Source organism: Mesoplodon bidens (genome assembly GCF_964165515.1).
Source record: "Mesoplodon bidens genome assembly, contig: HAP1_SCAFFOLD_164, whole genome shotgun sequence".
Taxonomy (NCBI): Eukaryota; Metazoa; Chordata; class Mammalia; order Artiodactyla; family Ziphiidae; genus Mesoplodon; species Mesoplodon bidens.
The window spans coordinates 70379-98378 of record NW_027671188.1 but is presented as its reverse complement, the minus strand read 5'-3'; the positions used below and the strand labels follow the sequence as shown (position 1 = coordinate 98378).

At 45.1% G+C, this 28000-nt stretch overlaps 1 pseudogene across 1 annotated transcript; it reads right to left on the bottom strand.

Annotated features, from left to right (window-relative positions):
• Positions 1-2: 2 nt before the first annotated feature.
• LOC308611704 (transcription termination factor 1-like) lies at positions 3-27608 on the bottom strand (annotated as a pseudogene). Its single transcript has 11 exons — positions 27438-27608; positions 24766-24970; positions 19755-20428; positions 18208-18425; positions 16909-17094; positions 15894-15972; positions 12480-12610; positions 9200-9434; positions 6379-6468; positions 4718-4783; positions 3-491 (listed from the first exon to the last, which is right to left on the bottom strand). The product of its transcript is annotated as a transcription termination factor 1-like (transcript).
• Positions 27609-28000: the final 392 nt, after the last annotated feature.

Here is a 28000-nt window from a genome sequence, read left to right as displayed (position 1 = left end):
TTTTCCCAAGTTCCCCAACTGACTCCGATAGTCCAGGTTTGGGAATTACATATGTAAACCACCTACAAATGGCTGCAGAGAAGAAACTGTACCTCCAGTTTTTTGTGGATCAGTGGGTGTGCAGGCATGTGGTGTGAGCATGTGTGCTGTGCAATCCAGAAGCACTCGCAGCTCCTCACCCAGTGCTTGCTAAACGCCCGGCGGCCTGGTGACCACACTTCTCAAGCTCATTATCTCATTTAGTACTTTTGAAAGTCCTGTCAGGTAGGGGTTATAATTTGCCAATTTTTACCATTTTCCATTTGAAGAATCTGAGGTTCCCAAAAGTCACTACCCAAGGTCACACTACCAGCGTGTGTCCCCATATGCTGCGTTTTTAACTATTCAGATATCGAAAATACTGACCTGGAAAAGTCTTCTTCTGCCAAAACGGAACACAGGAAGCTTTCAGCTTATAAAATTTACTTTGGACATAAGATGGAGGAACACCCCTTTAGAAAGGAAAAGGTGTCAAAAAGTTAGTGGCAGTTTAAAAATTAATCATTTCAGTCCTGTGTACTAAGTGCATTGATTGAGGGGTGGTCTACAGACCTAAGCAGCTTTCTTAATCCTCATGTCTACACATGTGAGAAAAATAAGACACGTATGAAAAGCTATTGTTCATCTGGTTAAACACACACACACAAAAGGAAGAAAAACAGAAGTACAACAACACGGATTCTGTCTAAACTAGAATAATCTAAACTACCAGTTGAGAAGACAAGGTGTAACACTAGCTCACAGGGGCTGATGCTAACATTGTCTTCAGCCCCACCCTGAGGGCTCTCCGCAGAGCAACAAATAACGCTCACGACCACTCTGTGTGGGGCCTCCTATGCTTATCCCTCGTTTTGGAGATGGGGAACCCAAGAGAAGATGCCCAAGATCTTACAGTGAATAGGGGGGAAGGGCTGGGACTTCAATTGGGTCCACTCCAAATTCTACTTTTTTCTTTCTTTTTTTTGATATCAGTGTTTTTTAATGGAAGTATAGTTAATTTATAATGTGTTAGTTTCAAGGGTACAGCAGAAAGATTCAGTTGTACATATATATATATATATATATATATATATATATATATATATATAATTTTTTCAGATTTTTTTCCATTATAGATTATTACAAGATATTGAGTATAGTTCCCTGTGCTATACAGTAGGTCCTTATTGTTTATGTATTTTACATACTGTAGTGTGTATATGTTAATCCAAGCCTCCTAAGTTATCCCCCTACCTCCCGCCCGCTAACCCTTTGGTAACCATAAGTCTGTTCTCTATGTCTGTGAGTCTATTTGTGTTTTGTAAGTAAGTTCATTTGTATCAGTTTTTTAAAGATTCCACATATAATTGATATCCTATGCTATTTGTCTTTCTCTGTGTGGCTTATTTCACTTAGTATGATCATCTCTAGGTCCATCCGTGTTGCTGCCAATGGCAACATTTCACAAATCCTACACTCTTAACCACTACCTTCAGGCTAACTATATATTTGTCACAATGCAAAAGCAGGGGTCTGGATTTTTTACTTTACAAAGCTAAATAAAGTGGATGCTTACGATATTCTGGTGAGTCAAATCCACTTTTCATTTACAATAAGTAGGACGGAAACAACCACATCTTAAATATTTTTTTAAAGTGAAAATCACTAACTTCACTTCCTGGGCACTCATTTCCTAAGCCACAAAAGCGTGGCATATTTGTTTCAGTAATTAATTAATCTAGTTGTTATATGATTAGTGGGAATAACTGGATCTGCTAGGTATGTGGAAGTACAAGATGGCTGGGCTCTCTCTGCCTCTTCATGGCAGCAGCTGCCCGCCGCGTGTGCATGGCATGACACGCACTGTCTCCTTGCTGTCGTCCTCATCACGGTGCTGTTACAATGCTGCGCAGATGAGGAAACCGTTACGCAGAGGCAAGTGAGGGAATGACCTGCCCAAGGCTGGCTAAATTAGGAGCAGAGTCCCAGGACTTGACGCCCGGTCCACCTGACTGCAAAGCCCAAGATCTAGGGCATCTATGCCTTCCCTCTTCCCACAGCGCCCCACACACAGGTTGTTCTGCAGATCAAAGCTCAGGCTTCAAGAAGTAACAATAACTGACCTGGACATTTTCAAACGAAGTAGGTGTTACATCTCATTACGTGGAGATGCTTTCTTTAAAATCCTGCCTAAACAATTCACAAGGGAGGCTTAACGAACCTGAAGAGATTGAACTTCTAATTTAATTATTTTCACTGTTTTAATTCGTTATTAAAACTTTGAGGATGTACTATTTCCAATGGTATTTGACTGGATGCCATGATGTCTGTTTTACAGCTTTGAGATTTCTAAACCTTAACCAGAACAATCAATATTTAAGTATATAATTCTACTTAAAATCATTAAAAACCCATTTTAATTTAAGAAATGTGATCTGAGGCAATGTCACAAGATACACAAACATTTATTGGAAAAGTCAGATTTTTCAAAAGGGGTTTGATATTACAAAGGGAGGGAGCTGTCGACATGAATACTTCTTAGGATGGGAGTTGGTGGGGTACACAGCAGGACAGCCTTCCTTCAAAGCCCCTAACACCCTCCCCTCTCAGGGACCCACACCCAAGAGCTGGTGCCCCACCCCTGAGACGAGCTAGAAGAGGAAAGGGTTTGGAACCGTGGGCATGTGTCTGTGACTCCCAACAGGGCCTGCCACGAAAAGATTCCAATTCTCCAAGTTAAAAAAAAAGGACTGATTGTTCTTTGTCCATAATCCCAAGGTGTAAATAACTAACCAGCAGAACCAGTTTACACCCTTCCTAATGGATCAGTGACAACCTCACGCCAGCAGCCACGTTTCTGAAAGGCAGCCAGGTTGTGGCAGCCCTGTTCCCCTCAGCACCCTTCCCGAACTAAAGGCCAGACAGTCCCTCAACATCCCCACCTCCCAAAGCCCACCAACCCCTGAGCCCTGTGATGCTCAACAGTTTGCATTGCTTAGAGGGACTGTGCTTTGCCAGCCAGCTCTCTGTTGCTTGGCCAGCAGTGAACTCAGGTCTTCAGAGTGATGGCCTCTCCTCCAGTGGCAGGAACTGATTGAAAATGCAAGGACCATAGCAATGAAGACAGACAGTGACAACCGATGAAATCTCACTCCTCAGAGGAGAAATGCAAAGGAACAGCACACCGAAACCACTGAGGCAAATCCGAAGAGGAACAGGAGCTTGATGTGGTCTCAAAATATCTCCCCGTGGCCGTTTCTTTTCACCAAGAGAAAAACTTACTTTTCTACAGTGGGGCAGTGTGGCAGAGGCCGCCAGAGCCAGGGGATCAAAATCAGAACCACATGCCTCATGATGGGATGTGACATGGTGACACAAACACAGCCTCCCCCGTGACTGATTCCCGTGTAAAATACAAAACCCGAATCTAACAGTGAAGAAGCGTCTGACAAACTCCCCAGCTGAGGCAAGTTCTCCACAATGACTAGCCTGTATTTTCCCACAATTTCAACATCGTAGAAGACAAAGACATTAACAGATACACACTACTGTATATAGAATAGATAAACAACAAGGACCTAGTGTATAGCACAGGGGACTATATTCAATATCTTGTAATAACCTATAACGGAGGGACTTCCCTGGTGGTGCAGTGGCTAAGAATCTGCCTGCCACTGCAGGGGACATGGGTTCGAGCCCTGGTCCAGGAAGATCCCACATGCCGCAGAGCAACTAAGCCTGTGCACCACAACTACTGAGCCTGTGCTCTAGAGCCCACGAGCCACAACTACTGAGCCCACACGCCTAGAACCCGTGCTCCTCAACAAGAGAAGCCACCGTAATGAAAAGCCCGCGAGCCGCAATGAAGAGTAGCCCCTGCTCGCCCCAACTAGAGAAAGCCCACGCGCAGCAATGAAGACCCATCACAGCCAAAATTAAATAAATAAGATAATAAATATATTTGAAAAAATCTATAACAGAAATCATTTTGCTGTACACCTGAAACATTGTAAATCAACTATACTCCAATAATTAAAAAAAAGAAAAGAAAAGGCAGAACAACTCTGCTGTTTAGAAGACTCTAAGGAGACAGATCCTGGACTGGATCTTAAATCAGGGGGAAAGTGTTATAAAGGACAGGACTGGGACGCTGGGTGAAATTTGCATGGGGGCTGTGTTTTAGACAATAGTAGTGCATCAGTGTCAGGTGCCCTCAGTACGATCACTGTGCTGATGCAGAATAACAGCCTTGCTGAGGACATGGCGTCCACCACTAACACTGAAACGGTTAAGGGAAAGAATTCTATTCCCTTGTAGAAGGGAGCGGGAAAGGGAGGGATGATAAAGTCAATGTGGCAAATGGTAAAAGGCTAATTATGGGCAAAGGGACCATGGGTTCTTCATCCCAGTCATAGCTGGTGTGCTCCATGAAGCTTTTAAGAGACTCTGCACACATTTCATTCACTCTTCTCAGGTGTCTTGGGGTGGAGGTGGTGGTTGGAGCGGAGGGAGGACTGGTCTGATTTACCTGGTCTGGTACGTAGACAGGGTGTTCCCAATACATATATACACAAATACAATTTATAGATGAGTTCCATAAGCAGCAGGAATTTCAGTCCTGTTCTTCAAATCTGAGAGGCATTTATTAGAACTCCTCTCTGATTTTTTCATTAGATTAATATTAAACAAATGGCCTTACCCTATGGTGCTAGCAAGATCTTCCCAGTCTATTTCATTAACATCTTCCACATTTATTTCATTCAACCTATGAGAAAAAATAAAAATTAAGTTTTCAAGCCAAAAATCAACAGGATCCACATCTTCATGGGCTCACAGAATATTAAGAGCTGGAAGGCCTCAGCGTGTTCACCCCTGCTCCAGCTCCCCTGTTACACAGGCCCAGTGTCACTGGCATGCTAACCCAAGGTCAGCCCAAGGTCTTGGGCTGAGCTACAGACCAAAAAATCACCCTTCCTCCTCCTGAGCCCTTTGCATCTCCCACCAAGCCTAGTAAAAAACACAACTTCACAAGGAACTATATTAAATATGCTGTGATAAACCATAATAGAAAAGAATGAAATATGAAAAAGAATATATATATGTATAACTGAGTCACTTTGCTGTATAGCAAAGGTTAAACACAACATTGTAAATCAACTATACTTCAATTAAAAAAAAAAAAAAAACACAGGGACTTCCCTGGTGGCACAGTGGTTAAGACTCCACACTCCCAATGCAGGGCGCACGGGTTCGATCCCTGGTCAGGGAACTAGATCCCACATGTATGCCACAACTAAGAGTCTGCATGCCACAACTAATGAACCTGCCTGCTGCAACTAAGACACGGCACAACCAAATAAATAAATACAATATTAAAAACCAACCAACCAAACAAACAAAAACACAACTTCACCATTCAATGTAGACACACAAGAGTAGTATACATGTGTACTCAGCACTTACTAAGTGACAAACACTGGGTTAAGACCTTGATACCCACTAATCCATTTACCCTCAACACCACCTGATGAAGCTAGGGGATTATGTCCTTTCCACAGGCCAGGAATCAGGGTTGAGAGCTCGGGTCATTGGCTCAAGGTTTCATGACTCATAGGTGGTACCCACATTGGAACCCAGGCCTGCCTGACGTGAGATGCCCTCCTTGGCTCTGCTAGTCTCTGCTGTCTCTGGTAGAGGAGAAAAACCCCAGCCAGGCCAGTGTGGAGAACGAGGAAGCCCACCAATGAAGGAGAAGCAGGCTTCCTGACAGAGCGCAAGAATAATGAAGCTGGACAGGGCGGCCAGAATCCAAAGGTTTCTTCTGCTCTTTGCTGTTCCTCATTGGACATGAGGCCAGGTCCACTAGACTCGCAGTCTTTGTAAAACAGTTCTGTGTCTCCCTGTCGATCAGGGGAGGGAGGACTCTGCACGGACCAGGAACTCAAAGACAAAAGTAAAGACCAAGCAGCAGTGACGCCAACTAATGCATGCTAGAGAGCAGTAGGGCTCGGCCTGAAGTATTTACCTCCATTTTCCAATGGACAGAAGTAAGCAATGTCTATGTGAAAGCCTTAAAGACTCAAAGAGCTATGTTTATTGAGTGCATGCTACGTTTTGCATGCATTATTTCATTTCTTCGGCCAATAACACTAAGAGGCAGGTACTGTTATTATCATCCTCATTTAAGATGAACAAACCAAGAACTAGAAAGGCAGGAAACACATCCAAGGTCATGCACGTAGAAAGTGCTGGAACAGGAATATGAACCGTGGTAATCTTACTGCAGATTCTGCTGTTTAACAATTACTCTTTGGCTAGAGAGGAAAACGGGTAAAATATCGTCACTTTCTATTTCTGTACCTTTCAATGAGGTTGATCTTGGCCTGTAGGGCATTAAGTCCCCGGTATACGTCCCGACCATTTGTCCTCTTCTTGGTTAGAATTTCCGTCCTACATTGAAAGAAAGAAAAACAGTTTATTTTCGGGGTAAAGTTTCCATTAAAATGTCCTTTGTTTTCCTCATTTAAATTGTCCTTATTCAGAACCACTTTATAACTTTTGCAACTCATCACAGCTAAGATTTACCACCATCAAGAATATACCTTTTTAAAAGTTTTTTAAAGTGGGAGAGGGTAAATAAAGAGATAGAAAGTTGATGGTTATTGAAAATGAGTGATGGATACAAGGAGTTCTAAGTTGGTGTGTGTTACACAATTTCCATAATAAACAGTATAATAAAAGGGAGGAAAAAAAAAGAATAAGCCTGCTTGCAGGTGCTAAAGGATGCTGTGTAGACTCAATTTATTTTTGCTTGTTTATCAAACAGAGAGATATTGCTCTTATTACCATTATAGCTGCTGAAACACCAAACTACACAGATTTACTAAAGTGATCAATGACTCCATGATTCCTCTAAGGCCCCAAGTTCAAGGCTGAGGGAAAGGGTTCCCTGAAGTTCCTAATGAGAGAAGCAGCCCAATTAAAAATATTTAAAAAGTGCTTCTCTTGAAGAGTGAAATCTGTCACAATCTGATGGACAGATCATGAGCTGTGACATTTACTTTCTTGAGCAGGGAGGTACATGAGGCACACACAGAGAAACTGAGAGTTTTTACTAATAGCCGCCCATGTTCACTGGTTTGAAATGTACCCGCTGATGCCATTTCAATGTTTCATGAAGTAAACCTATGCTCAGCATTCAAGTTTCCTACTTTTTTCTTCAAATTAAAAAAGAACCCTTGCATGTTATTTAATTATGCTGATTCTGAAGCACGGCTCCCCTTCATCATTTCCTTTTTAAGACACTGACATATCATCTTCCAACCGAGGCTTTATAACCCACTCCTTTTTTAAAAGTAATTAATTAATTAATTAATTATTTTTGGCTGTGTTGGGTCTTCATTGCTGAACGTGGGCTTTCTTTAGTTGTGGCGAGCAGGGGCTACTCTTCATTGCGGTGCATGGGCTTCTCATTGCAGTGGCCTCTCTTGTCGCAGAGCACGGGCTCTAGGCAGGTGGGCTTCAGTAGTTGTGGCACACAGGCTCAGTAGTTATGGCTCACAGGCTCTAGAGTGCAGGCTCAGTAGTTGTGGCACACGGGCTTAGTTGCTCCACGGCATGTGGGATCTTACCAGGCCAGGGATCGAACCCGTGTCCCCTCCATTGGCAGGCGGATTCTTAACCACTGCACCACCAGGGAAGCCCCCACTCCTTTTTTTTTTTTTTTTCTTTTTTTTCGGTACGCAGGCCTCTCACTGTTGTGGCCTCTCCCGTTGCAGAGCACAGGTTCTGGATGCACAGGCTCAGCAGCCATGGCTCACAGGCCTAGCCGCTCCGCGGCATGTGGGATCTTCCTGGACCAGGGCACGAACCCATGTCCCCTGCATCGGCAGGCAAACTCTCAACCACTGCACCACCAGAGAAGTCCCCACTCCTTTTTTTAAGCCTAAGATATAGGGGTAGAAAGGGCTCTGGTTCCTCCATATTACACACTTCCCCCCCAAAACATTATCTGTCCTTATTTCCTGAGGGTAGTCTTCTAGTAAGATAAATATTCTACAGCAGAACTGTAAGGTATATAAACAATACTCAGTATAATCTAGCAGTTTGCTTTTAACGTACAACATGCCCACTCTGGATTTCATTCTTCTTTAATGGTCAAGATGACGGAGCCCCCTTTATGCAGGATGATGGAGCCCCGTTTATACAGGAGACCTGGGTCGTGGGCTGTAGAACCACTGCTTCAAGCTGTCATGTTGCAGCTGAAAGTTAGCTCGGAATCCCTCCAGGGCTGGGAAAAGCTAGGTTGGGCAAAGAACATGCAGCAGCATCTGGACCGAAACTACTTCTTCATGATGGATGTACCTAAAGATGTTCTAGGATGAAAGAGTATGACTGCCCTGCTTTGGATGAAGACAGAGGAACTGCTGAATTAGAAAGCACAAGTAAAAAGGTGGAGGTATTACTGATCACTACACTTGTGATTTCCCTCCTAAATATCCAGACGTTAATTTTGTATTTCTTTCATGCTATAAATAGGTAACAATCTTGTTTTATGAAGAAAGGGACAGAGTGAAGAAATCAGAAGTCAATATTCAATATTAAAAAGATTCAAGTTCTGTTTACAAAACAGAAACAGACTCACAGATACAGAAAACAAACTTATGGTTACCAAAGGGGAAAGGGGGCAGGAATAAATTTGAAATTGCAGATTAGCAGATACAAACTACTATATATAAAATAGATAAACAACAAGGTCCTACTGTACAGCACAGGAAACTGTATTCACTATCTTGTAATAAGTTACATTGGAAAAGAATCAAAAAAAATAATATATATGCACAACTGAATCACTTAGTACACCAGAAACTAACACAACATTGTAAATCAACTCTACTTCAATTAAATAAATAAATAAATAGAATAAAAAGGTCCAAGTTCTTTATGAAGAAGCCACACAATGAATCAGGGGTGGTTAAATGCTAACTTAAATCAGCTTTCGATATTGAAGTGCTTGGAGCAGCGGATTAGAGAGGATCATTCTTGACCTACTGTGAGGCTTTCCACGTGGTCGTTACAGATATTCTTAGTAACCTCAGCAGTCCACCCCTCTCCGGAAGTTGCTGAGAGAGGGGCAGGGAATGCTTCTTGTTGAAATTTATGTAAGAAGCCTCAAACTTACCACTTACTTTGACACTGCATCCAATTCCTGGTTTCCACTTTTGCCTCCACTTCTACCCAGGATATGCCTTTGTACAGTTTTTCCCAAACAACTGACAGGCGACCTTCAGGATTCTCTTGGAGTTTAGAATCCATCTCGTTTAGCTCCTGGGGAGACATTTCCTTTAGAATCACTTCTTCAACAGCCTTGATTAGTTTCTGGGTGTCCGTCTTGCTCCAAGCACCATGATTTCTTTCTGTTGACATAAAAGGATGGTCTTGAAGTTGCTCATCTATTTGCTTTCAAACACAATATTAACAACAAAATGATGATGAGGGGTATCTGTCATTTGACATCTCTCCAAACCCACAGAAGCTACAACACCAAGAGTGAACCCTAATGTGGACTGTGGACTCTGGGGGGTTAAGATGTGTCAAGGTAGCTTCACGGATTGTAACAAATGGACCACTCTGCTGGGGGGTGTTGAGAATGGGGGTGTGCCGTGCATGTGTAGGGCAGGAGATAAGTAGGAAGTCTTTGTACCTTCCTCTCACTTTACCTGTGAACCCAAAACTGCTCTAGAAAAATAGTCTTTTTTTTCCCTTAATTTATTTATTTTCTTTATTTTTTTGGCTGTGTTGGGTCTTAGTTGCGGCACATGAGATCTTTGTTGAAGCACGTGGGATCTTTTGTTGCAGCGCAGGCTCTTTGTTATGGTGCACGGACTTCTCTCTAGTTGTGGCGTGTGAATTTTCTCCCTCTAGTTGTGGTGCATGGCCCCTGTAGTTTGTGGCATATGGGCTACAGGGTGCGTGAGCTCAGCAGCTGTGGAACACGGGCTTAGCTGCCCCGCGGTATGTGGGATCTTAGTTCCCCGACCAGCGTCCCCTGCATCTGAAGGAGGATTCTTTACCACTGGACCACCAGGGAAGGCCCAAAATAAAGCCTTTATAAACAAAAAGGTAAATCAGACACTTTTCAGAAGACAATGGGCAACATCTCAATTACACAAACATAAAACTATCAGTTATGCACTTCCCTGGTGGTGCAGTGGTTAAGAATCCGCCTGCCAGTTCAGGGGACACAGGTTCGAGCCCTGGTCCAGGAGGTTCCCACATGCCGGGGAGCAACTAAGCCCACGCGCCGCAACTATTAAGTCTGTGCTCTAGAGTCCGCGTGTCAGAACTACTGAGCCCTTATGCCACAACTACTGAAGCCTGCGCACCTAGAGCCCGTGCTCTGCAACAAGAGAAGCCACGGCAATGAGAAGTCCGTACGCCACAACAAAGAGTAACTCGCGCTCGCCACAACTAGAACAAGCTCGCGCGCAGCAATGAAGCCCCAACGCAGCCAAACAAAACAAAACAAAACCAAAAAAACTATCAGTTACATGCAAATCAAAATGAAACTACGAAAGTGGCCATAGTTTCCTTTTAAGGACCAATCACACTCACACACACATACACACACACACACACATACACAACCAACTGCAAAGAAAAAAAATCCTTTCTTAATGCAATCTTTTTTTTATCTTCGAGAAAGCTGTTCTTCCTGTTTCTAAGAGTAATACCTACTGCAAGAAATTGTGAGGTTCCCAAACATTTAGTGGAAAGAGAATAACCAAACGACTTTCATGTTATATAAATAACTCTCCCCAAGAGTTTCTGGAGTGAAATTAACAGCTACAATGGCGTCACCACAGTACTTGATGAAGGCACCTGTGAATTTCTTTTTTTCTTTCTTTTTTTTACATATTGCACTCATTAAGCTATTTTTTTTAATTAAAAAACATTATTTGGCTGTGTTCGGCCTTAGCTGCAGCACGTAGGACCTTCGTTGTGGCACACAGGTTTCTCTCTAGATGCAGAGTGTGGGCTTAGTTGCTCTGCAGCATGTGGGATCCTAGTTCCCTGACCAGGGATCAAACTCATGCCCTCTGAAGTGGAAAAGTGGATTCTTAACCACTGCACCACCAGGGAAGTCCCAGCACCTGTAAATTCCTAAAGCCAGTCCTTGGTGCAGGGCATCATAAGCTTCTATGATTCGCTCTTCTTGTCTACATGCTCACAGTCATGCTAAGGAAGAGGCCGCAAGCTGGAAGGCTACAGATATCTTCGATCTGGCCTACAGAATGTTATTGTTACTATTTCCCCAATAACAATTTGGATGAATATTTAAAAATCAAGAGAATCCCAAGAGGGTTTTCCCTGGTAGGGCAGTGGTTAAGAATCCGCCTGCCAACGCAGGGGACACGGGCTCAATCCCTGGTCTGGGAAGATCCCACATGCCATGGAGCAACTAAGCCCATGCACCACAACTACTGAGCCTGCGCTCTAGAGCCCACGAGCCACAACTACTGAGCCCATGTGCCACATCTACTGAGCTTGCGCTCTAGAGTCTGTGCGCCACAACTACTGAAGCCAGCGCGCCTAGAGCCCATGCTCCACAGCAAGAGAAGCCACCACACTGAGAAGCCCGCACACTGCAACAAAGAGTAGCCCCTGCTCACCGCAACTAGAGAAACCCCGCTCACAGCAACGAAGACCCAACACAGCCATAAATAAATAAATAAATTTATTTTAAAAAAGAGAGTCCCAAGAAAAAAAAGATCTTGATTTCACACACACGTGCAAATCCAGATGTTTGCTTTACTTCTTGGAAACTGGCAGAATTGGCTGTGCTGAGTCTTCGCGTGGCACCGGTGGCCAGAGTTGGTGGCACAAAAGGCGTGGTCTCCACCACCTCAGAGTTTACCACGTGCGGACATGCAGACGCCTTGCTGGGACCCGCTGCACGGCTCTGCCTGCAGGGCCGGAGCATGTGAGCCTCTGGGCTGAAGCTAACACCCACTAAGGACTGTCTTCTGAAAGCAACTGGGGACTTTTTAAGGTGAAGAATATAACCAAGGAAGCTTTTTATGAAAGAAGAGAACAGACAAGAGACGACTGACACTGGCTTTGGGAAACGTCCCTGACTAACAGGCCCTCCCTTTGATGGTTTCCCTGGTCACCTGGGGGAAAGGACCTTGGTGGCCCAGGTTCTCCTGCCCACCGGCTGAGTGGGTTTCAGTTTACCTGGCAGTTGGAGTCACACTGAAAGCTACTGACATAACGTGTGGCAGAAATCAGTCTGGTGAATAAAGGCTGCATCAATATGCATGAAGAAATAAATGAATCAGTAAGAGAATGGCTGAAAGAGTGATGACTCTCTCAGAAGACAGGCCTGCAGTGATGCCTGGGCCCTGGGCCACTGTGGGCTGATTTGTTCACCAAAGTGGGCTCTAGAGACCACGACTTACAACTGCTGATCTGGGAGAACTTCAGGGCCACAGAGAGGCTACTTCCAGACATCATCTCGCCAATCTTTCTCCAGTCGTTTCCATGGAGGGACTGGTATATCTTTAGCTTCTCGGTATCTCCTTTGCTATACCTTAGAGGAAGGGAAAACAGATCACAGCTAAGCGTTAACCACAAGCTTAAAACCACTATTCTCACTGCAGCACGCTGCGACGCTGGGAGAAGCTGTATAGGGCGGGCTGTCAGGAAACCTGCTCAGCGCAGTCCTACCAAGGTCCTGAGCCCAGATACTTCCTGTCTCGGCATCACAACCATGAGCATCCTGTAAGTCAGTCACCGCAGTCCCTGGCTCACTTACACAGAGGCCAGGACAAATAATCTGATCATGCTATTCCCCAGCCAAATCCATAAAGGCTTCACACAATAAAACCCAAACTTCTGACTGTGCCTGCAAAGCTCGGTGCTCCCTAAGTTCAACCCTATTGGCCTTATCGGCCTTTCTCACCTCGAAGCCTCTGGACCTGTGTTGGGAATGGCCTCCCTCCACCGCTGGAAAGCTCCTGCAAGCTCTTCAGAAGCAGCTTAAATGGTGCATCTTCAGAGAGGGCTTCCCTGACCACCTGGTTGGAGGTGTCCTGCTGTCCTCTCCCACAGGACACTCTGCTGCTCTCTCACTGCCCCCATCACCACTGGCAACTGTACGCTCGTGGCTTCCCTGGTTTATCTGACCCGTCGTCTAGGCCACCACTGGCCAATGGAAATATGAGCCACAGATGTCATTTAGAATTTTCTAGTGGTCAGGTGAAAATTAATTTTATTAATTTTTTTAAAGATAATTTATTGGCTCAGGCAATTGAAAAGTCCAGATACAAGTGGGCCCTAGGGTGAGCTTAATCCAGGAGCTCAGTCAAATCACCAAGGACCACTTTCCACCATTCCACTCTGCCTTCCATGTGTTTGGGGGTTTTATTTAGCGGCAGCATGCGGCATGTGGGATCTTAGTTCCCCAACCAAGGATCAAACCCACACCCCCTGCAGTGGAAGCACGGAGTCTTAACCACTGGACAACCAAGGAAGTCCCTAATTTTATTTAGTTTTAATGAATTAATAACATATCTTGTTTAACTCAATATACTAAAAATGCAGCCATTTCAACATGTAATCCGAACCTAAAAGTATGAATGAGATACTTTACACTCTCTTCTCCACACCAAGCCTTCTAAGTCCATTGTATACTTCACTCTTCAGCGCATCTCAGCTTGGACTAACCACAGTTCAAGTGCTCCATGGCCACATGAGGCTGGTGGTCACATGGATGGACAGCACAGCTCTGGAGGGGAAGTCCTCGGAGGGTGGGGACCCTGTCAGTTTTCTACACTTTGGAACCCGGTAATGCTTGACAGACAACAGATGCTCAATAAAGATGAGACAGGGACTTCCCTGGTGGCGCGGTGGTTAAGAACCTGCCTGCAAATGCAGGGGACATGGGTTCGATCCCTGGTCTGGGAAAATCCCACATGCTGTGGAGCAACTAAGCCTGTGCGCCACAACTACTGAGCCTGAGAGCCACAACTACTGAAGCCCGTGCGCCTAGAGCCCATGCTCCACAACAAGAGAAGCCACCGCCATGACAAGCCCACAAACTGCAACGAAGAGTAGGCCCTGCTCGCCACCACCAGAAAAAGCCCGTGCGCAACAACAAAGACCGAACACAGACAAAAATAAAAGATGTGACAGATGCCTTAGCACAAATCGGTCACAGTTTAAGGAAGTTAAGAGGCAGCAATCCCACATAAAAGCAAATACATTAAAAGAAAAGAACTAAAGTGCACTATAATATATGCAGATTTTGAGATTAAACATCTTAAATGTTTAAGGGGAAAAAAGCCATCATTATGACATTTTATAATTCCTTTTTGGTGGGAAGGAAGAGGGGTCAGAAGTGGTAGTTTATGTTATTACTAATGCAACACAAAAGCAGCCCTAATAAAATACTAACCATTTCTAATGAGGATGATCCACAACTACCGGGGGACAGTAAGATCCTAGCATTCTCAGAAATGGATCTAAAATGCAGAGCATGGTGAACAGAGATGCGAAATCCTTCACCATTAAGAATCAAGCTTTTTAGCAGTTTCCTTTATAAGGCAAGCAGGGTCTTCCTGAGATTTAAAACAAGACTTAAAAGTACCCTTGAAGCAACAAAAAAGAGGACATGAGAGAAAAACAGAGTGTACGAAAATGAGGAAACAGGTGTACTGACCTCCATGGCCCCTTGGAGCCTTACAATTCTTTGATTTTTGACTTTCTATGGTTTTTTCACTTAAGAGTTCCTTAAGTTGGAAACATACTTTAAGGGTAAATGGTCAGCACAACACAAGTAATATGGTACCAGTGAATGAACTTTATTATCAGAATGACAGACCTTCATTATTTGAAAAATGCCATTTCCCACAGTGATGTAACAGGTAGAAAAACAGGTTACCTCACTCATTTACCAAAAGCATCATTTTGGTCCCACTTAAAATGTCACCCTTAGTGAATTTCCTTAAAGTACATGGCGGGGGCTTGGGAAAAAGAGAGGGCAGGTTTCAGTCTGTGTGGAGGCGCCTTTCCTCTACTTCCGGTTTATTTCTTTTGGTAAAAATTTTTAAAAAGAAGCCGAGGTCATATCAATGTTACGTTCTGATAGTACCTATGTCCTGATTCAAGATCACGGCGCTCAGTAGGACCCAACTGGCCGTGACAGATTCACTCCATCTGCCTCCTGGAAGTGAGATCAGTAGTTGAGCCCTAGGTGGCTGTCTGGGCCCTCAAGGGTAGGAGCTGATGCTTTCTCCCTCATCCCTTTGTCCTTAAGCAGAGTGCTTACCCACCACTGACGCTCAGTCTACATTTGATTTATTTGGAATGTTGGAAACAGAACATAATTGGGTATTTTATTTAGGAAAAAAGGGAGGACAGAAAGGCTACCGCCACATGAAGCTCTGCATTGATGTTACCGAATCACACTTAAATGACCTCACACAAATGCTCACCCCCACCTTCAAATATTTACTGAAAACCCAAAGCACTGGGCTCAGTGCTGAAGGGCACACATCACACTGAGAAGGAACGTCTGGGTTCGCAAGGAGCTTACAACTTAGGAGACTGCCGAGAAAACTGCACAGGTGACGCTAAGAGGCAGCGCGTGGAGAATGCTACAATTGACAGCATAAAGTAAAAGCCAGGGATTTAGAAAGGGGAAGATGACAGAAGATTTATTCAAGAGGTGGAAACTGAAAGGGACTTTGGAGACATACACCTGACGGCACATCTGGTTTCACACACGAAACTCTTCACGATTTTGTTGTGTACGTTTTGATTTACAGTATCAGCAAAGACTAGAGAAATGCTCTGCTCAAGTTTTTTCTTACCTGCCTTTGTAATTGTTGACATCAAACATCTTCTTTGCTCGACAGTATATGAGTTTCCAGGGCCAGGCAATGCCCTTACCTAAAGTCGGAAGAGAGGTGGTCAGAGGGACAACCGGAGCGAGGCATGAAACACAGTCGCAATTATAAAAGGAACCCAGAAGGGCCCCTTTTTACAGCACACGCTATCCTAGACCCCAGGTGGAGGGTGCGGTTTCCTATGTCCTGCAGAAAGCCGTCTTGGGGAGCAGATATACAAAATCCCCAGTTTCCGTGGCCATCTCTGGAAACTAGATGCTTAGTATGTAGGGGCTCTAGCTTCTGTTCTGCTAAATTCACGGAAAAGACCCTTATTAGGCAAAGAGCTTTTACCGTAATCTGGAGGTGGAGGACACACTCCAGCAGCTCCCCATAAGATAAACAAAAAAACTTTGCAATTGAATAAGCTTCTTCCTGCTTTGCCACTCTAAAGATGAAAGGATCCCCCAGCAGGGGCTCACTGTTCTGTTTTCCTTTGTGCATTTCACCTAAGAAATTATCCTCTTTAAATTCAAGAGAGATTTTTTTTCCAGTCCAAACCTACATTGCTTCGTGACCTTCTAACTTCCCCAGGATACCTCCAAGAGGAGGGTTCCAGCTCAAAGCGCAAAAATGGCTCTACTTAAAAAAACGTCTGAGACTCTGGTGTATACCAGAGTACTTTGTGCAGTGTATGCAAAAAATACACAATAGAGGTCAAGAAGAGAAACCAAAACCGTAATTGTTACCAAGTAGGAAAGCTGGAAGCTGATCATCTAATTTGTTAGAAAATCTGTAAAAGCACTATCCTTGGGAGACGTGAACACATTCCAAATCCCTGAACGTATAGGCTGGCAATAAAAATACTATTAACGTAGCAGCGGCTAACATGCACTGCATGTACTGGACGGGCCAGGCATTGTGTTCAATACTCACCATGGTTATCTGTGCAAGGCTGGAAGGCTGCAGATGGTCAAAGAGGCCACAGTTCTAAACTTACCAACGTGCAATCTAAACGAGTACTTTCTTTTTAAGTCGGTGATTAGAGATTTCTCCTCTGGGTATCTGTCTGTGTACAGCAGCTTGTCTGCATTCTCGATTCCTGTCAGAGACAGAAATTCTCGCACATTTTTCTCTAACTGCTTATTTTCCTTCACGGAAATCTTGCCAAATTTAATAGCGACACCTAGGATTTGGGGAAGGAGAAAAAGGTACACAACTGTCAACAATGAATGAAAGCGAACCACCGTTTTGTCTTTAGCAATCACAACAGCACCCGTCAGCTCCTCCCCACCTATCGGGGAGCAGCCCCTGCTTGTGCCCTTGACATTGGCTCTCCTGCAGAGTTCGGCCAAAGCCACACTGTCCTCCCAAAGTCTTCCCTGGCCATCCTACTCCAATGTGACCTTTCTTGTGTCATCAATTCCTTTTTACACAGTTATTTAAGAAATAAATTAACAGTAATAGATATTCATTAAAAATTCAAACAGTGTTGAAATAAAAGTTTAAAAGAAGCGCCCCCCCCCCCACTTCACTATCCTCTGCCCCTCCTCCCCCCAAGGCAGTGCTGGGAACTGGGTGGCACAAACATGAACATGTATATTCTCTACGAATATATGTTGGGGGGAGGTGGGGACAATGTCACTGCAATTTACGTTCTATTCCTCGTCATAACTCAAAGCACTCAAGTCTCCTTATTATTGACTGCATTACACAGTACATTTTCCTAATCTTAAACTTATTTTAAAAATCTTTTATCACTTGCAGTACACAACCTTACATTTGTAGTTCATTCTGAAACCCAATAAGCTTTCTGGGAGGTTCTTGTAACACAGTGAAATCAAGAAGGAGACCAAGCTGGGTGTTGCCTGAAGCCATGCCCACTACAACCAGCTCACCCTCAAATTAATATCCTTGAAATTACACCTCATCAAAGCTGATGATGTTGATATGCGTGTTTTAATTTGATTTCACTTGTGCCCCCCTCCCAGTGTCTCAACCACTTAACCTCCTCCCCCTCTTCTTCCGGGCTTGATCTTCTAGTCTGTGGATCACCTGGATCCATTAGTCCCGTTTTTCCTCGCCTCCCCTACCAGAAGTTGGGCACAGAGGAGGAAAACTAGTGCACTTCAGTTTGGTAATTTTACAGTGCAGATAATGATTCTGGAAGGAGATAAAGCTGAAAGTAGCTAAGGGATGCTCTTTGTGAATCTATAAATATGAACCACTCACAAAAGAAAGTCAGGGCTAGTTACGCATATAGAAAAGTTCAACAAATATTCAAGTCCCACAAGCTTACCCTGGGCTTTAAAGCGTCCCAAGTCATCCCGATATATTCACTTAATTGTAGTGGCAGCCCTCTCCTTGATATCAGGGAGGAACTCCTGGAGCTGCCTCACAGTGGAATCCAAATCCACGTCTGAATTATCTGAATCTCTCGAATCTTCAGATAAATATTTCGTTTCAGGATCTTTAGCCGACTCCAAATTGCTTTCTTCTTCATTTGTGGGTTCTAATCTAAGGAGAAAAACTGGATTGATTAACACTGACAGGTCACGTGCCCTAATGGCTTTCAGATTCTTTCCTTACAGTGACTCTCCCTTTGACTACGACAGCATTAAAGCTGGAAGGGATCTTGGAGTTGATTCCGTCTGTGATGTCTGAACTCTTTAATGTAGCTTTACTAACTTGGATACACCTCAGAGGCTGCCTGGAAGGTAAACATGTCGCCTTAAGCCCTATTTCCACCAGGCATTGCTTATGTTACTATTTCTCAACTGTATTGTTTCAGATATTGACTTCCTCATAAGCTCAGCCCTCTTCTACACCCATGGATACTCAAGACACCTCCCCCCCACCAATGAGTCGTTTTATAATAATGGTTACTAATTAGTTAAGTCAATATTCAGGGTTTACATCGTTACAATTGCTTCCTTGCAGTTAACAATGGCCACATATTTTCCCCTTGGCAGTATAAAGAAAACATAGTCTTCTATGTATCTATCACTAATTCATTCCCACAGACTTTCTGCCAGATGTGCAAAGGTGTTCTTAGCCAAGGGCATCAGCTAACCACCCAGACAGGAAACTGAAACAAAACAAAAACAAAAACAAAACTGTACGCATTTGTCTGAGCAAAGGGTCAACAGCTTTCACAGGTCCACAGCCCCATACAAGTTAAGAACCACAGGCCGAGAACATTCCTGCATCATTATCAGTGATCTAAAAATGTCCCCAAAGAGAGGGCACAGAGGATGATGTGAGTTGGGCCCTCTGCCATTTAACTTCTATGTGAAACTATTTTAAGCCAGGACAATCTAGCAAATGTAAGAACGTCACAGAGTAGAAAAGGGGAGAAAACCTGTCCCAACTCCCAGGAACTGAAATAAAGTGCTTCAAAAAAATTCCTGCATCTACTCATCGGCCAGTATACTTAAATGATAATTATATAAAGAACGATATCTAAGTTTCTTTTATTAGGGAGAACCCTAAGTCAAGTTTTTTTCCTGTTCTGTGGCATTCTAAGTTCTCTGATCCTTTCTCCTCTCTCTGTACATATAGACAAGGTAATTGTGGGGTCTTAAAATTCTTTTTAAACTTATACATAGAATTTCAGGGCTGGAATAATTCTTAGTGAAAACAGACTGTAACTGCCTTATTTTGTACATGAAGAACGCAAAGTACCTGCCAAGTTACTCAGTTAAATGTGCACGACATCCTATACATTCGATGGTCTATCTCTTTATGATTTCTGCCACTTCCTATGGCCGTGCTGAACAAAGAGGTAACGGGCAGACTTCACACCCAAGACGCACACCATCAGAAGGCTCTACACCCACACGTTACCTCTGCACCTCTTCCGAACAGGCCTGGGGTTTCTCCTCTTGTGGCCTGGGTTTCACACTTTCTTCAATCAAGGTACCAGTACCTTCCACTGAATCAAAGCGCGTGTCCTCAGAGCTCGTCCTGAGCACTGAACACTCACCAGCAGGTGCCACGGCAGTATCAACAGAAGATCTTCTCTTCCTTTTCTTAGACTTTTTCTTAAGGCCACTGGACTCCTGATTGCCCCCTGCAGTCCCGACCTCACCAATCACTTGAGATCCCTCTGAGTATATGTTCTCAGCGCTCTCAGGCGCAGGCAAGGCCTCGAATTCCTGGTCACTTGGACGCTTCCTCTTTCTTGTCTTAGACTTGCTTTGATCTGCAGACACTGGTAGTTGTGCGATTTCACCTTCTTGGCCCATGGGAGGCTGGGGTTCCTGCTCTTGGGATTCTGATCTGGGCAGGGTGATGCTTGCACCCAGACTCTCCTGGACAGCATCACAGGACCTGACTTTCCTCCGATGTTTTTTTATGCTTTTTCCCCCGAACTTTATCATGCAGTTCTGACTCATTTTCACGTGACTTAGTAACTAAATGTGCTTCAGGCCCTTTTGTTGACTTTTGCCGCTTGCTTACATCAATGTAAATGACATCGACATGCTTTCTAAAATTCTTGGGTGTGTTCACAATGTTTTCTTTTTTTTTTTAATTCTGTCTCAATTATCCTTTATTTGTAGTTTACCTTGAATTACTCTGGTAACCTATTGAAGTTTTTTTTTTTCCTCCAATTCGCGCTGTCTCGGCGCACGTACGTGTCACCAGCTCTTTTTTTTTTTTTTTTTTTTAATTTATGGCTGTGTTGGGTTGGGTCTTCGTTTCTGTGAGAGGGCTTTCTCCAGTTGTGGCAAGTGGGGGCCACTCCTCATCGCGGTGCGCGGGCCTCTCACTATCGCGGCCTCTCCCGTTGCGGAGCACAGGCTCCAGACGCGCAGGCTCAGCAATTGCGGCTCACGGGGCCAGCCGCTCCGCGGCATGTGGGATCCTCCCAGACCAGGGCTCGAACCCATGTGTCTGGCATTGGCAGGCGGACGCTCAACCACTGCGCCACCAGGGAAGCCCCCACAATGTTTTCTTTATCCACCAGGATGTACACAATACCTGTTTCCTTATAGACTCCCAAAGCACATTTTCCTCTCTTTTTATTCTTTTTCGGTATAGAAGTGGTCTTTTCAGGCTCATCACACATTTCTGATTGTTTCAAAGCAGAAGAAACAAGATGCTGGGCATCCTTTCTCTTTTTTTTTTTACCCTTAGTTATGTCAGCCGGTTTCTTTGCCAGGGAGGAGTCTCTGAATCTTTCATGGGGATGCCTCCCATGTCTCTCCTTATGTACAGAATGCTTGATCTTTTTCTAGACGAAAACTGGAGTGTGGGTTTCCAATCTGCTTGATCCTCCTTCCATTTTACTCCTATAGGGAAACAGAACCACATGGTTTCTTTTTGCAGAGCATTTTAAACATTAGCCTCAGGAGGAAAAAAAAAATCACACAAAAACGAAACTGCAGGACAAATGGCAAGCCTGGAGTCATGATTATAAGTTTTCCATTATTCTAAATGTGTAGCAAGCTCACTGTAATTCACTTGTCTGGTTCCATTGCCTTTATGATATGGAAAAAATATAGTTAATTGAGAACAGTGCTCTGCCATGATCGGGCCCTTGTTCCCCCATGGCCTCATCTTCTACCTCTCCTCTCAAACTCTGTTGCTCCAGCTACACGGGACTATTTTTTTTTTTTTCGGTTCCCCAAACATGCTCCAATCCTTTCCCTGGCTTGAGGTCTTATAAATCACGACTCCCTCACTCTGGGCCGCTCTCCGCTGTCTCCTACCCCTCCCTGCCTCCTTTCATCCTTCAGAGCTTGGCTTGAGCATCGCTTCTTCCAGAAAGCTTTAAAAGAATATAAACATTATGATACCATGCATCCTGAGTTAAGACAATATAAATGTTATGATGACGTGTATATTGAGTTAAGAGAATACATACATGATGATGCCATGTATGTTACATTCAAAACACAAAATCGTTTCATGTATCTTTTCTGAATGGATACATATGTAGTAAAACTATGAATAGAGCACGGGGAATATAACTGGTAAATTCAGGGATTAGGGACAAGTAGAGAGCCAGTTACTCTTATATCTTCAATCTTTTATTTCTTAACTGGAGTAACGAGTACAGGGGTATTTGTTATATTTTTGTCTACTCTTATTTGTCTACTCTTTTAAAGTGAACTGAAATAGTTCACTTTCTAAAAAGCAAGGGGCAGAACAAGAATACAGACTCCTTTCACTGAAAAATAAGCATTAAGGACTTCCCTGGTGGCGCAGTGGTTAAGAATCCACCTGCCAGTGCAGGGGACACGGTTTCGAGCCCTAGTCCAGGAAGATGCCACGTGCCACAGAGCAACTAAGCCCTTGCACTACAACTACTGAGCCTCTGCTTTAGAGCCCATGCTCCACAACAAAGAGTAACCCCCCGCTCGCTGCAACTAGAGAAAGCCTGCGGGCAGCAACGTCGACCCCACACAGCCATAAATGGATCAATAAATTTATTTTTAAAAAATACAAGCGTAAAAACAAGCAACTGAAGGATGTAAACATACTGTTTCAAGTATTTACCAAAAAGAGAGAGAGAGAGAGAAAAGAAAGAAACCTTTCCTGACCCTTTGAGCTTGGTCCATTCCCCAAATGCTATACTTTCATAGCAAACTATTTTTCTTTTGTAGCATTTAGCCCAGCTGTGGTTCAGAGCGGGAACATCAAGTATCCACTGACCTCAAACTAGTAGATCGCATCTTTGAGAAAGAGGCTGAATGGGCCTTGTTAGTGTCCAACAAAATGTCCAAGTTCTGCAATAAGTTGGAATGAAGTTTAATAAGGCTCCAATGTCAATTCTTATACAGAGCACGTGCATCCTGGAGTTTAAGTACAGGAATAGAAATGTACTTCACAAAAGACATGGTTAAAAATATAATTTTACAAACACATCTTACAACTCTCCTTGCTCCGTATTGCTTCTGGGTTTCAATTTTTAAGATTTTATTTCTCTGCGACTAAAAGTAATACTAAAGGTAATACGTTTACATGGTTCAAACATCAAAATAATCTGCCCTTATTTTCCCTCCTTTCTCACAGAGAAGGCAGCATCTGTATATTCTGATCTGCATTTTGCTATTTTCACTTAACAACAGATCCTGGAGACCTCTCTGTGTCAGTGGTCTTTCAAGTCTGAATGCTTAAGCACCTTTTCTACCAGAAGGTACCTACTTTCTCCTCGGTAGTCAAGAAACTATAAGAATTGTCTAGCTGGAAGGATGGGGAATAACAAACATATGGACTGATACCTATAAGCCAAAACTACCAGCCTCAGGATCTCACCTCCAACGGAGGCAACAGGAGCTTTGGTTAAGGCCTTCCTACCTGGTGTCACCCAGAGATGCACAGAAACCCCTTCTTAACCCACTTCTTTGCAGCTTCCATCTCCAAGACACGCCCCCTGAGACTGCTCCAGTTAGAGTGCCTATGACCTTAGAGCCACTAAATTCAAGAGATACTTTCCTGGCCCATCTTTCAGGATCTCTCTCTCTCTATCTCTCTCTCTCTCTCTCTCTCTCTCTCTCTTGGCTGCACCACGTGGCTTGGCGGAATCTTAGTTCCCTGACCAGGGATCGAACCCGTGCCCCCTGCAGTGGAAGCACAGAGTCCTAACCAATGGACCACCAGGGAATTCCCTCAGGATCTCTCAATAACAATGAACAGAGCAGATAATTCCTTTTAGTATTTTTACCTTCCATTAGTTTCTTTCTTTCTTTTTGTAAATACCTTCTATGCTTCTCCTTCTGGTCTCTTGAACTCAGCACCACGTTTTAAATATATAGTCACGTCCCACTAAAACCTTCTTATGGCTTCTCCATTATTCTTTGTAAGTTTATTTATTTTATTTTATTTATTTTTGGCTGTGCTGGGGCTTCGTTGCTGTCTGTGGGCTTTCTCTAGTTGCCGCGAGCGGGGGCTACTCTTCATTGTGGTGTGCAGGCTTCTCATTGCCATGGCTTCTCCTGTGGCAGAGCACGGGCTCTAGGAGCGCAGGCTTCAGTAGTTGTGGCGCACAGGCTTAGCTGTTCTGAGGCATGTGGGATCTTCCCGGGCCAGGGCTCGGACCCGTGTCCCCTACACCGGCAGGTGGATTCTTAACCATTGCACCACCAGGGAAGTCCCTCCATTATTCTTAAAATAAAGTTCCAAATCCTTACAGACCTACCATGCCCTTCATGAGCTAGTCTAGTCCATGCCTACCCCTCCACCGCTCATTTCTCCCTGGGTTTCAGACATCCTGTCTTCTTTCCGTTCCCAGAATACACCGTGATCCTTCTCGTTATCAGGGACTTTACAAAAGCATCTCATTTCCCCAGGAATGCCTTTCCTCCGTTACCTTTCTGCGCTATAACTGGTCTAAGTTTGAAACTCACTTTCTCTCATCACTTCTGGGTCCCGCCTTCTCGTTACAATGTTTCTCAACAATCCAGCTGCTTGCCTACTGCACTTCGCTCCGTTGGGACAGAACCGGCCTCCTAAGGGCTGGGATCTTCTCGTCCGTCTGGCTCCCAAATGATTCCCCGGCATTCGATATGTATGGATATACATTTACTCACACTTATTCGGAACATACCACTTCCCGCCTTTCAGGGACGTGCCCAAGCCTGGTCCCGATCCCCTCCCCACTTTGGGGTGCCCTGGAGACCCTGCTCTGCCCCGAGGTGGGCGTTCCGGGGCTGAGAGGGAGGAACGAACGAGAGGTTCCCGAGTGGAGGGGCCTGGAGCGGCTGCGGAGAAAACAGGCGCCACCCTCATCCCTGGGGACCTGGGCCAAAGGCGGGCCTCCGGGGAGGTGAAGACAGCAGCCACACACCTCTCGGCTCAGACACGCCAACTGGGAAAAAAGCCGGAGCAACTATAAGGCGCTTTCACTTACCTTCCGAACGCGTGGCCACCTGCCTTCCAATCCGGAAGTGCTGGTGTGGCGAAGGCGGAAGTGGGTGTGTCACTTCCGGCCCGCCCCCTTCGGCATCGCCCTGCCGTAGCAGCTCGCTGGCTGTGGGGCTGTGACTCGCGTCGTTTTCTGCCCAATTTGCTCCCGGGCTTGTTGCGAGTGGGGTGGGACAGGGTAGAGCGGGATCCTAAAACTAAGAAAGTGGGACAGAGCCCTTCCGCCGACTTGCTTATTCGTGCATGCATGCCATTTATTCAACAGTTTTTTTTGCTGAGGTCCGTCTGCAGTCTAGGAGTGAACAAGATGCTGAGGGCTAACCTGAGGAAGACAGAAAACAAACTAATCAACCAAGATAATTTCAGATTATCCTCTAAGGAAAATAGATCAGAGTAATGTGATAGGGAGCGACTAGGGACAGTGAGAGCTAGGTTAGATAGTAAGGAAGGCCCTTGGACGAGTGACCGTTGAGTTCTAAATGAAAAGGGTGAACAAAAATCGATGGAAGAGTGTTCCAGGCTGGGAGCAAATCCAGGGGCCCTGAACTTGGTTGCTGCAGGAACTGAAAGAAGGCCAGGGTAGCGGGAGCACCGTGAGTGACGGGGACAGAGGTAAGGGGTGAAGTCAGGGGATGGCAGGGGGTCAGCGGTGTGGAGTCTAATGCATATTGAACTTAGGTGGAGGTTAGAGGTAGAAGAAACCTTGAAGATCTATTCCGATTCTCCCATTTCCACTGAGTCCTGAAGAAACTTAGCTTATGATTAAAAGTAAAGCTTTAAGCAGGCCATCAAGTCGAGGCCAGTATACATGCCACCCAAACTTTTAGTCTTACTGCATAGTGAAGACAATCACACCAGCAAAGAGATTTCTCATGGAATCCTATAACAACCCCCTGTTTTAGGAAATCTTTATTAGGTAATATCAGCCTTACTTTGTGGATGAGAAAACTAGGGCTTCATGTAACTTGTCACAGGGGAACTTATGTGGCCCCAGCTAGGATTCAAACCTGTGATCTTCCTACTACTGCAGTATCCTGCGCCTTGCTGCACCACCTGACTTCCTCTGTGTGAGCTGCCAAGCAGCTTTGATTAAAAAGTGCACAACACGCACTTATGTGAAAGTCTGAAAGTGAAGCAGACTAGAGAAACCATAAAGCGTACATCATACACCTGTCACCACCCAAGGGCCTCTTCAGGCCTTGGATGGACAGTCGGAAGTCTGTCTGATTTGCTCTGGAAAGGCAGTGCTGCTGTTGTCCACTGTTGCTGTGCAAGGCCGTGCAGTGAAGGTTTGTTGTCTGTGCAACTTCTCTGTGGTGAACCCTTTACCCAGAGCCTTGTGGATATTTGCACATTTAATGAAGATGATAATGATGGGTGAATGACGGCACTAAAGGCTGGAACTAGAAGGCAGACTAGGGATCATCCAGGCTAGTGGTTCCCAAAACACTGCACCAATCACTCGGGAAGCTCTTAAAAAGTGCAGATTTCCCACTTTGCATACAGACTGCATACCAGGCACCATTATTGTGACATTGAAATCCATAGACATAATAGCATTGTAGTTCTGTGTGAGACTGTCCTTGTTCTTGGCAGGTACATGTATTTAGGGTCAGATATGATGCTGTCTGCAGATCTTTTCAAAATGGTTTAGCAGTGTGTGTGTGTGCATGTTCACACACACACACAGAAAGTAAACGTGGCAAATACTAAGGACCAGTCAATCTAGGTGAAGTCTATATGGGTTTTCCTTGTACTCTTCTTTCAAAGTTTCCATAGCTTTGAACTTAAAAAAAAAAATCCAAAGGGGAAGAAGGATTAAAATACAGATTCTCAGATCCCATTTCCAGATATTCTGATTCAGTGAATCTGTATTTTTCAACTTCCCTTTTTTCTGTTGCACAAAGTTGGGTACCATTGATTTCATTCAACTCTAGACTTTCCCCCCCTACACATTTCACAGAAGAAAATACCGAGGACCCAAAAGGTGACTAATTTGAGATCACACAGTGGTTTAGCAGTAACATCAGGCTTGGCATGCGGATTTCTATTTCATTCTGAAACACGTAACGCTCTGCCCCGGTGTGTGTGTGTGTGTGTGTGTGTGTGTGTGTGTGTGTGTGTGTGTGTGTGTGTGTGTGTCGCTGGGAGAAGTGGGAAGGGGCGGCGAGAGGGGTCGTGGTGAGTGGGGGGGTGTATGTGTCTTTGACTTGGAAGTCAAGTGTAGCTGGCCTTCTAGAACTCCGTCGCTTTTAACACAGCCCAGTGGTGATTCTTGGGTTTTTCTCAGGTCTACTTAAGAAAACTCAAAACACGTCCACTGAGGTGGCCGCCAAAAAGTTTCCTGAAAGTAAATCGACCAGCCCTGTTCCAGTGCCATTGGTCTCCTGTCACCATGGAAACGGACGGTTCCATTCTTCCTCAAGGGGTGGTCGTGATTTTCTCTCCTTTTCGAATCCACAGCGCAGAGCCCAGAAGGCGCTCTCAGGAGCCAGAGGGGCTTTTGTAGGTCTTAGTGCTCCTTGCAACGAGGGGGCGGCGCGAGGTGGGCGTGCCTCGCTCCGGAGGGAGCCCGGCGTCTGGTGTCCACCCCGGCGTCCGGGTGGTATGTCCCGGGACTGGCGGAGGGCCCCTCCGAGTTCCGCACCAGCCCCCTACCTGGGAAGGCCGCTCGATCCAGCCGGCTGGTCGACTCGCCACGATCCCCAGGATGCCAGAGGCCAGGACCTCCTGCCACGACCTCACGCGACGGAAGAAGAAGCAGCCGGTGCGCCACACCGTCAGCCAGATCTGCCTGCCCCCGCGGCGGCCCCTGACCGTGGCCGACATCCAACCGGCCATGGAGAATGAGAGGCTGGGGGTCGTGCGGGATTCCATGTTTCAGAACCCGCTCGCTCATCGTCAAGGTGAGCCGCCCCCACGCCCTTCACCCTCTTGCACTCGTCCCCTCACTGGGCACCCACGCGGCCGGGGGTTTCCACCCATCCTGCCCCAGCCCCACCGCCCCGCTCCAAGCCTGGCACTGGGAGCTCCAGCTGTGGTCCAGACAGACCTGGACCCCCAGGCGGTCATGGGCAGGCCGCATCACCTCGCTGAGCCTCAGTTTCCTCATCCTCAAAGTGGGAGGATAATGGCACTCATTAAAGGGAGTGACTGGGAAGATTGTATAAGGTAATCCCTGTGAGATCCCTGACACGTGGTAAGTGCTCCACGTTGGCGGC